Raw genomic sequence first — 10,732 nt, 5'->3', positions numbered from 1 at the left:
ATACTATAGGAAAGATGTTGTGAAACTTGAAAGGGTTCAGAAAAGATTTACAAGGATGTTGCCAGGGTTGGAGGATCTGAGCTATAGGGAGAGGCTGAACAGGCTGGGCCTGTTTTCCCTGGAGCGTCGGAGGCTGAGGGGTGACCTTATAGAGGTTTACAAAATTATGAGGGGCAAAGTCTTTTTCCTGGGGTCGGGGAGTCCAGAACTAGAGGGCATAGATTTAGGGTGAGAGGGGAAAGATATAAAAGAGACCTAAGGTGCAACTTTTTCACGCAGAGAGTGGTACGTGTATGGAATGAGCTGCCAGAGGATGTGGTGGCGGCTGGTACAATTGCAACATTTAAGAGGCATTTGGATGGGTATATGAATAGGAAGTGTTTGGAGGGATATGGGCCGGGTGCTGGCAGGTGGGACTAGATTGGGTTGGGATATCTGGTTGGCATGGACAGGTTGGACCGAAGGGTCTGTTTCCATGCTGTACATCTCTATGACTCTAAGTGGTTTCCCATTCAATATAGAGGTGAGAAGGAATTTTCTCTCACACAAAGTTATTAAGCTTTGCTATACTCTACTCCAAAGATCTGGAATCATTGAATATATTCAAAATTGAGTCACACAAACGTTTGAGCTCCAAGAGTTGTGTGATGTTTCTGATGTTTTACATTACTTCCCCAATTTGTAGCTTCCTGGTCCCAGCCTTCTCCTATTTACCAGAGATGCGCAATTGATTTGAATGATGATTTCAAGGCTCTTAATTTCTTCCTCAAAAAGAGGCCCAAACATCCACCAGCACCTCCCTTTGCCTGGCTTTACGCATTCTCACTTTGAATAGTTCCTGCTTTAATTCACCTCACTTTCTCCATGAGAATGATGTAGCTATGGGTACACACTTGGATTCCAGTTATGCGTGTGTCTCTGTGAAATATGGGAGCATTCTGTGCTCTTGTTCTATTTGATGTCCTCACACAGTCTTTCCAGTACACAGATGATATCATCAGTCCTGCTTCCTGCTCTCATCCAGAATTTTAAAAAGATCACAGTTTGTTTCCAATTTCCATTCTTCTCTCACTTTCATCTGGTCCATCTCTGTTGTTCCCTTCTTTAAAATATGTTTCCTTAATGAGGTTAGACTGTCCAGCAATATTCATTACAAACCCTCTGGCCCCCATAGCTTGCTGGATGATAGTTCCTCACACCCTGCTTCCTGCAAGTTTTTCATTCTATTCGCCCAGTTTCTCCATCTCTGGTACTTTTATTCCAAATTTGCCAACTTTCACTATGTGCTTTTGACACGTGGTCCTGTTTTCTCAAGCAAAGAGTCCCCACAACTAAAATAAAACATTCCTCAGGATAGGGGAGTCCAAAACTAGAGGGCATAGTTTTAAGGTGAGGTGGGAAAGATTTAAAAAGGACTTGAGGGCAACCTTTTCATGCAAATGGTGATGTGCGTATGGAATGAGCTGCCAGAGGGAGTGGTGGAGGCAGGTACAATTACAATATTTGAAAGGCTTCTGGATGGGTACATGAATAGGAAGGGTTTAGAGGGAAATGTGCCAAATGCTGGCAAATGGGTCTAAATTAATTTAGGATATCTGGTTGGCATTGACAAGTTGGACCGAAGGGCCTGTTTCCATGCTGTACATCTCTATCACTCCATAACTGCAGAAATTGGAAATCTGAAACAAAAACAGAAAGTTCTGGAGAAAGTCAACATGTATAGCAGCATTTCGAGAGAGAAAAGCTGAGTTAGTATTTTGAGTATTTAATATGTAGCTCTTTGCCCAGTTTTGATCTCTAAACAGTGCCAGGTATGCCAGGAGTTGCTGGTAATGGCGAGCACTTGAGGTATGACTGAGCATACAAAAAGCATGAACAGGGTCTGATAGGTGCAGAGATTAGCATGAGAAAGCTCACTAGAGTTTACGAAGAGAAATCCTTCATGAAAACTCTGGAAAATTGTCACTTCACTGATTTCCAGTAGAATTCAGCAAATGCAGTTTTATCACTATTTCATGGGATTTCTGCATCACTGGTAAAGCCAGCATTTGTTACCTATCTTGGTGTTCTGCTCAATATTTATCCCACAGTTAATATCATTTTACTTGTTTATATATATCCAAGTGAGAGGATGGGAAACTTGTGGCATGGTGATAGTTTCCCTATCTCTGGAACAGGAGGCCTGGGTTCAAGCCCCACTTGCTCTAGAGGTGTATAATAGCATCTCTGAATAGATTGATTTAGAAAACAATTACCATGTAATAGGTTATTTATCTCATTATTGCTTGTTGGCATTATCTTTGTACAAATTGGCTGCCATAATTCCCTACGTGTCTAGTTATTCCTTGATAATGAAGCATTCTATGGTATTCTGTGGTAGTTAAAAGCATTTATAAAGACCAGTACTTTCCTTATCCCCTCCACAAATCAGAAGCATGTTACATCGAGTGTTACCATGGAAATATTCCTAAGGCCTGCAAAGTTTTAGACGGAATGGAAATTAAAGGAGTCGTGATTTTCTCGGTCCAATTCTTCTTGTAAAATAATCACAGGCTCCTCAAAACCCGGTAATCCTCAATTCAGAAAAGTTAAAAATGCATATTTCAATCTTAAAATGTTGATCATCATTTGATTGATAGTCACCTATCAAGAAAGCAGAGCCAAGTGCTACCAAAATGGTTACCATGTTCCGGTACAGTTACAGAACAGTTAAAATGCTGATGACTAACTTGCAGCAATGTTTGGATTTCCAGCAACATCATTTCAAACATTCCAGCTTGTTTGACCTTCTGAAGCAAACATTGCACCAAAGGTTATTCCAGAACTGCAAAGTTGTCAAATCACTAAGAGGAGAATATTACAGAGCTTCATTACTGTTAGGATTCTTGTAACTTACCGAAAAAAACATGCCCCAGTTTGACACAGGATGGGAAAAAAAGTGCAGAAGTGCGAAATCAGCAAAGGCTTTCGGCTCCGGCATGTATTGCTGTTAGAATTTAAAATTACATCAAGAGCTATGCATTCACCACAAACGGCAATCCAGGTCGAAACAGAATATCATCTGGTAACTTCATTATTCACTGCCCATTACTTGGGCTAAGAAGAGTAACCCTTTCAGAATCAAAATCCCCCACTTCCTGAGTCAATCATCCCAACCCTTTCCTGAGCTGATCATCTCACCTTCCAAATCAGTTATGCTTACTCCTTGCTGAATCACTTTCCAATGAAATTGATCCTTCTTTTCAATTCATTTGATCCCCTTCCAGATCAGGTCCCATCTCCGCAAATGTCCGAATCCAATTGACCCCGTATGTCCCACCTTTCCTTTCCAATGTGTTAACCTCTCCTCCCAACCATATCAATCTCATTCTCTGACCCTATCACCTCCCTTGCCTTGTTCCATTGACTAGAATTCTCAACTTTGACTTGTCCCATTCCTGAAAGTTTTGCCACATGACCTCCTGCTTCCTGCAGACTGCTTAAGTGTTACCTCATTTTCCCACCTCGTTTTCAATACCTTTGTAGCTAATAGACAGAAGTGTTCAAACAAAATTGATGAAGGTTTTTTGTAAATGGCCCAATTCTTTCTCTGGGGCTCCTGGAAGCAATGTCTACAAGGTAGATTTTCAATGCTGCAGACCTCAGGGTAAAGCTGGGGAGTTTCCAAACACATCAACTCAATTACATGAGGGTTGTGGCACCATTTCAACACTGTCTCACCAAGGAGCTGCAACAGCATCTCAACATAATAGTAACTAGATCTGAGGTTTAATATCAGCTCTGCCTCACAGAATGGGAGCACTCAAGGCCTGGGCGTGATGAGTGATAAGTGCTGACTTGGGAATTCGATGCAAATGGGGGGAGGATGTGCCTCCATTCTATACGGCAGAAATGGGTACTACAGATACTGGAGATTAAAGTCAAGATTAGAGTGGTGCTGGAAAAGCAAAGCAGGTCAGGCAGCATCCGAGGAGCAGGAAAATCAACTTTTCGGGCAATCATCAGGAGTGAGGCTGGGAGCCTCTCGGGTGGAGACTCCACCACCAAGGCTCCCAGCCTCTATTCTATATGTTTATTTTCCAATGAGAACAGGAAAAGTTTACCCTAGCCTGAAGTGGTTTGTCACAGTCAATTTTTGTCATGTAAGAAATGGTGATGTGTGAGCAAAAGGCAGACTCAATCACACAGGCTTTTCATATATCTTTGAAACCCTGGAAAATAGGAGTGAAAACAGGCCATTTGCCATCATGCCTGCTTTATCATTCACTGAATAATGGCTGTTCAAGTGCCTCAATGTCACTTTACTGTACTACCCCTGGTATCTTGATTTATAGAGTCATAGAGATATACAGCATGAAAACTGACCTTCGGTCCAACTTGTCCATGTCGACTAGATATCTTAAATTGATTTAGTCCCATTTCTAGCATTTGGTCCATATCCTTCTAAATCCTTCCTATTCATATACCCATCCAGATACCTTTTAAAAGCTGCAATTGTACCAGCCTCCACCACTTCCTCTGGAAGTACATTCCATATACGCACCACCCTCTGCATGAAAAAGTTGCTCCTTTGGTCCCTTTTAAATCTTTCCCCTTTCACCTTAAAACTATGCCTTCTAGTTCTGGACTCCCCACCCCAGGGAAAAGACCTTGTCTATTTACCCTATCCATGCCCCCCCTGATTTTAGAAACCTCTATAAAGTCACCCCTCAGCCTCTGACACCTCAGGGAAAACAGCCCCAGCCTATTCAGACTCTCCCTATAGCCCAAATCCTCCAACCTTGACAACATCCTTGTAAATCTTTTCTGAACCCTTTCTCAAAGTTCTGAAATTCTAGTCAAGAACTGAGCACCCACGGCACTCTGGAGTAGAGCATTCCAAAAGTTCGTCATGCTCTGAATGTAAAAAATCCAACTCATCTCTGTCATAATCGGTCTGCCTGTTTTTGCTGAGATTGTGTTCTCTGCTCCACACGCAACCACTACCCCCACCCACACTTCCCAACCTCACCACCCTGCAGACACGAGAAACATTCATCCCTGTAACTACCCTGTCAAGGCTTGAGCACCTCAGAGACAGTCAGGAATCAATGACTTTTATTAGTGAATCAGCTAACGATATGCAAAAATATTTTACAATTCATTTTGAGGCAATTCTGGGTCATCTGTGTTTTAACAGGAGTGCAGCCTCACTGAAGCAGCAGGAGAATAATGATCAGTACACCGTGAATACTGACTGCTCAGACCTTCTATCATTATCATATACAACGCCCAGGGGACACACAACTCATTAAGGAGGTTGGCTCCTGATGCAATGCCATCAGGTTTTGAGACCTCACTGATCCCCCACACAAATGTGCACATAAACTTCTGCATAATTTTAATTCATCTGAAACATTTAAATACGATCACTCAGCCCTGAATGCCAAGGTCAGCACAAAGCTGAGAGTCATGAATATTAAAAATTGGCCGTTTGGTTGGGAGTGAAGATGACAGTTACCCACTGCAGAAAGGAGGCACAGCTAGGGTTAATGGTAGGCGTTGTTTCACTAGGATGGGGGATTTCAAGACATATTTTTAAGATGAGAGGAGAGAGGTTTAAAAAAAGACCTGAGAGGCAAATTCTTCCCACAGAGGTGGTTTGTGTGTGGAATGAACTTCCTGAGGAGGTGGTGGGTGCAGGCACACATTTAAAAGAGTGTGGTGCTGGAAAAGCACAGCAGGTCAGGCAGCATCCGAGGTGCAGGAAAATCGACGTTTCAGGCCTGATGAAGGACTTTTGCCCAAAACGTCGATTTTCCTGCTCCTCAGATGCTGCCTGACCTGCTGGTGCTTTTCCAGCACCACACTCTCAACTCTAATCTCCAGCATCTGCAGTCCTCACTTTCGCCTACACATTTAAAAGACACTTAGTTAAGTACATTAATAGGAAAGGTTTGGAGGAATATGGGCCAGGAGCAGCCGGGTGGGACTAGTTTAGATTGGGAGTATGTTCGGCATGGACTGGTTGGACCGAAGGGTCTGTTTCCATGCTGGACGACTCGATGACTCCATAGAATTTGCGAACGGAATTCAGTCTGGAGAAGCGCAAGGTAATACATACATTGGAGACAATACAAGACAAAGGAAAACACAATAAATAGTGGAATTCTGAGAAGCATAGAGGACCACATGCTATTTGTAGAGTGCATTCAGGGATTCCTGCAGGTGACAGGATCAAGCAGTGAAGAAGGCATATGTTCTAATTTGCAGAGTGCATAAAAGTTGGCAACCAGTGTTGGAACTGAATGAAAACACTAGTTTGACTTCAACTGGAGTTCTGCATATCATCCTGGACAGCATGTTAGAGGATGGATCCAATGGCTGAGAAGAGACTAAAAGGGATGGTGGCATGAATGGGTACTTTTAAACAATGAGGGATGATTGGGGTTGTTTTCTTTGGAGGTTGGATAAGGGGAGTTTAATGTGAGATATTTTAAACATATCAGGAGTCTTGGATAAAATGGCTCATAAAGATTTATTTCCATTCAGCAGAGAGGTCAGCAACCAATGGACGTTGATTGAAAATACCTGTTAGAGGGGAGAGGAGACAATGAGTGGAATCTTCCCAGCTACTGAAAGACATGGGAATTACTGAGATAGTTGGGAAAATCACTGGAGTTGGTCAGTGCGGATCTTCTCGATGTCAAGAGTACGAAGACCATTTTCAAACCAATTGTTGTGCAGCGAGACAAGATTCTCACCGGCCAGCGGAGCATGGCTACTTACATGAATTAGCATACATTGACATCTAATTACCTCATCTGATTAGATTAGATTAGATTACTTACAGTGTGGAAACAGGCCCTTCGGCCCAACAAGTCCACACCGACCCGCCGAAGCGTAACCCACCCAGACCCATTCTCCTACATTTACCCCTTCACCTAACACTACGGGCAATTTAGCATGGCCAATTCACCTAACCTGCACATTTTTGGATTGTGGGAGGAAACGGAGCACCCGGAGGAAACCCACGCAGACACGGGGAGAATGTGCAAACTCCACACAGAGAGTCGCCTGAGGCGGGAATTGAACCCGGGTCTCTGGTGCTGTGAGGCAGCAGTGCTAACCACTGTGCCACCGTGCCGCCCACATCTCATCTTATTAAAATGCTATTTCCCATTTCCCTGCCCATTGGATAGATGCAAGTTGAAAATTAGATATCTTGGAAGGAATGAAAACCAACCTTCGAATGGAGGTGGGCAATGGCACATTAGTCATCTTTTTTTTTGTCTTTCTTTTTTTTCAAGCACTGCCCTTCACCTCAAAGGGCAATGCTGTGTGATCAAACAGTGAAGGGGAGGGCAGGGATTAAATCAAAATAGAGTTGGAGGGGGAAATAATGCACTCCACTCCCTGTGGCGCCTACCTCTCCCTGAACAACTCCAGGGTGTCGGTGGACACCGTGTGCTCCTTTTCCAGAGACACCCGGACTCTAACGTAACCGCGGAAGAGGGGCAGGCAGTCGGCCCTAACGACCCCCTCCACTGCCCGCTGCCTGGACCTGTTTATGGCCAGTTTGGCCAGGCCCAGGAGCAGACCCACGAGGAGGTCTTCAGACCTGCCCTCCCTCCTCCGTACCGGGTGCCCAAAGATCAGGAGCGTGGGACTGAAGTGCAACCAAAAGCAGAGGAGGAGGTTTTAAAGAAAATCAAAAAGGTAGTGTAAACCCCCCTACCCAATATATACATGGTCCACGGACCCCACGGCGCCACAGAACAAGCAGTTGGGCTGGGAGTCCGTGAGCCACCGCAATCTGCCACCGTGCAGCACCCTCCACCCCAGATCCCCAAGAGAAAGGGGGAGGACTCCCACGTAGAGAGCCCTCCACTGGGGATCCCCACTGCCCGGTGGCAAATGGGCACGCCAAGGCATGTCCGGACGGTGGATGAGGGAGAAGAGGTGGACGGTGTGCAGCAGCAGTCTATACAGGGCCCACCTTATAAAGTCCTTAAAAGGGACAAAATTAAAATACAATGGTCATCTTAACACCAGGAGTAGTCCATGGTCATTGGTCAGAGTGTTTAAATGGTGATTGACACATCAAAGACAGCTAGCCTGCAAAATAAGGAGGTCAACATGGACAGGTGAGTATAGAGAAAGATGAAGAGAGAATGGGAATGGGAATGAGACTGCGAATCAGAAACAGAATCAGAATCCAGGGCAAAAACGCACCTGTGGGGGCCAGTGGGCTGAGGAGTGGCAGATGGAGTTTAATTCCGATAAATGCAAGGTGCTGCATTTTAGGAAAGCAAATCTTAGCAGGACTTATCCATTTAATGGTAAGGTCCTAGGGAATGTTGCTGAACAAAGAGAGCTTGGAGTATAGGTTTATAGCTTCTTGAAAGTGGACTCACAGGTAGATAGGATAGTGAAGAAGGCATTTGGTATGCTTTCCTTTATTGGTCAGAGTATTGAGTACAGGGGTTGGGAGGTCATGTTGCAGCTGTACAGGATATTAGTTAGGCCACTTTTGGAATATAACATGCAATTCTAGTCTCCTTCCTATCGGAAAGATGTAAAACTTGCAAGAGCCTAGAGAGATTTACAAGGATGTTACCAGGGTTGGAGGATTTGAGCTATAGGGAGAGGTTGAATAGGTTAGGGCTGTTTTCCCTGGAGCATCTGAGGCTGAGGGGTAACCTTATAGAGGTTTATAAAATCAAGAGGGGCATGGATAGGATAAATAGACAAAGTCTTTTCCCTGGGGTCGTGAAGTCCAGAACTAGAGGGCATAGGTTTAGGGTGAGAGGGGAAAGATATAAAAGAGACCTAAGGGGCAATGTTTTCACGCAGAGAGTGGTACGTGTATGGAATGAGCTGCCAGAGGAAGTGGTGGAGGCTGGTACATTGCAGCATTTAAAAGGCATCTGGATGAGTATATGAATAGGAAGGGTTTGGAGGGATATGGGCCGGGTGCTGGCAGATGGGACCAGATTGGGTTGGGATATCTGGTTGGCATGGATGGGTTGGACCGTGCTGTACATCTCTATGACTGTGCCTCTAAAAGACCACTGTCTTCCTACATCAGCTTGATAGAACAACAAAGACAGGAATGAGTCAAGAGCGTGGTGCTGGAAAAGCACAGCAGGTCAGGCAGCAGCCGAGGAGCAGGACAATCGACGTTTCGGGCAAAAGCACCAGGAATGAATTCTGCTCCACATCAAAACCAGTGCTCCTGCTGCTCCATTCTATAGAACAGCTTCAGGATCAATGAAGCATTCTCATCTGTCCCAGTCACATAATTTCTTTGTCTAATTAGCAAATGCATCACATCCATATTGCTGCTTCCCAACCAACTCGGTAATCTACCGGTAAATTGTTGCCAACAAGCTGTCCACAGCCTATATCAAGTAACTGCGGTCGTGGATGCCCCCAAAGCTGCTAGTCTTGTTCTTTAAATGGAAAGGTTTGTTGTTACCCCTAGCTCTGACATTTGGTTGAGGATCCTACTTTTGAGCCAGGAGTACACGGAATCTGCAGCCAATGATAAGTCCCAGTGGGAGCCCTGAATCATGAAAAATTTTCTGCTTTTTTATTCTGTAGGTATTATCCTAGGGCTTGTTGTTAAAATGTGAGTTTTCAGTATTTGAATTTCAGGTGCAGTGTGATTAAAATTTATGCTCAAGTCTTTATTTGCTTTTGACATAGTTTAGTTGTATACACACTATCCTTTCTTCACACAGTTCTCTCTCTGTAACTTTACACTCTTGCCAGCACTTCACAGGCTCCAGAGAAGCGACTGAGAAACGAGTTGACTCAGCAAAAAAAATTATGTCATGAGTTTAAGCAAATGCATTCCATCAGTTTTACACCAAGCATTTGGAGGGTTTCAATCTCACAAATGTTGTTGAAATTGAAGTGTTGTTAAAGGAAACAGATGGTTATAGAAACAAGTGAAAGGAATTGTTTAAATTGAGATTCACATTGCATGCTTAAATACGCCATTTAGGGATTGTCCCCCAATTAAAAGAGATGAGGACTTTTTTTTCTCTCTCAGAGGATTGTGAGATTTTGAAATCCCTTCCTCAAAAGGCAACAAATGCAGAATTATTAAATATTCATAACGCAGAGGTAGATAGATTCTTGATTACCTGAGCTTATTCTGGATGTGCAGGAATGGAGAATTAAGGTTAAAATATCAACTGTGATCTTAACACTGCCTTAAGATTTCAAACTAAACGTTTTGTTGGGTGAAGTTACCACTCACAGTAATACGTTTTCCCACCTGGGAGTCATACAGTCATAGAGTCATAGAGATGGACAGCATGGAAACAAACCCTTCGGTCCAACCCGTCCATGCTGAGCAGATATCCCAACCCAATCTAGTCCCACCCGGCTCATATCCCTCCAAACACTTCCTATTCATATACCCATTCAGATGCTGCTTAAATGTTGCAATTGAACTAGCCTCCACCACTTCCTCTGGCAGCTCATTCCATATCTGTACCACCCTCTGTGTGAAAAAGTTGCTCCTTAGGTCTCTTTTATATCTTTCCCCTCTCACCCTAAACTTGTGCCTTCTAGTTCTGGACTCCCTGACCCCAGGGAAAAGACTTTGCCTATTTACCCTATCCATGCCCTTCATAATTTTGTAAACCTCTATAAGGTCACCCCTCAGCCTCTGACGCTCCAGGGAAAACAGCCCCAGCCTGTTCAGCCTCTCCCTATAGCTCAAATCCTCCAACCCTGG

This window comes from Chiloscyllium plagiosum, chromosome 33 (genome assembly GCF_004010195.1).
Source record: "Chiloscyllium plagiosum isolate BGI_BamShark_2017 chromosome 33, ASM401019v2, whole genome shotgun sequence".
Lineage (NCBI taxonomy): Eukaryota > Metazoa > Chordata > Chondrichthyes > Orectolobiformes > Hemiscylliidae > Chiloscyllium > Chiloscyllium plagiosum.
The sequence above is the reverse complement of the archived record's forward strand: the minus strand, read 5'-3'. Positions refer to the sequence as shown.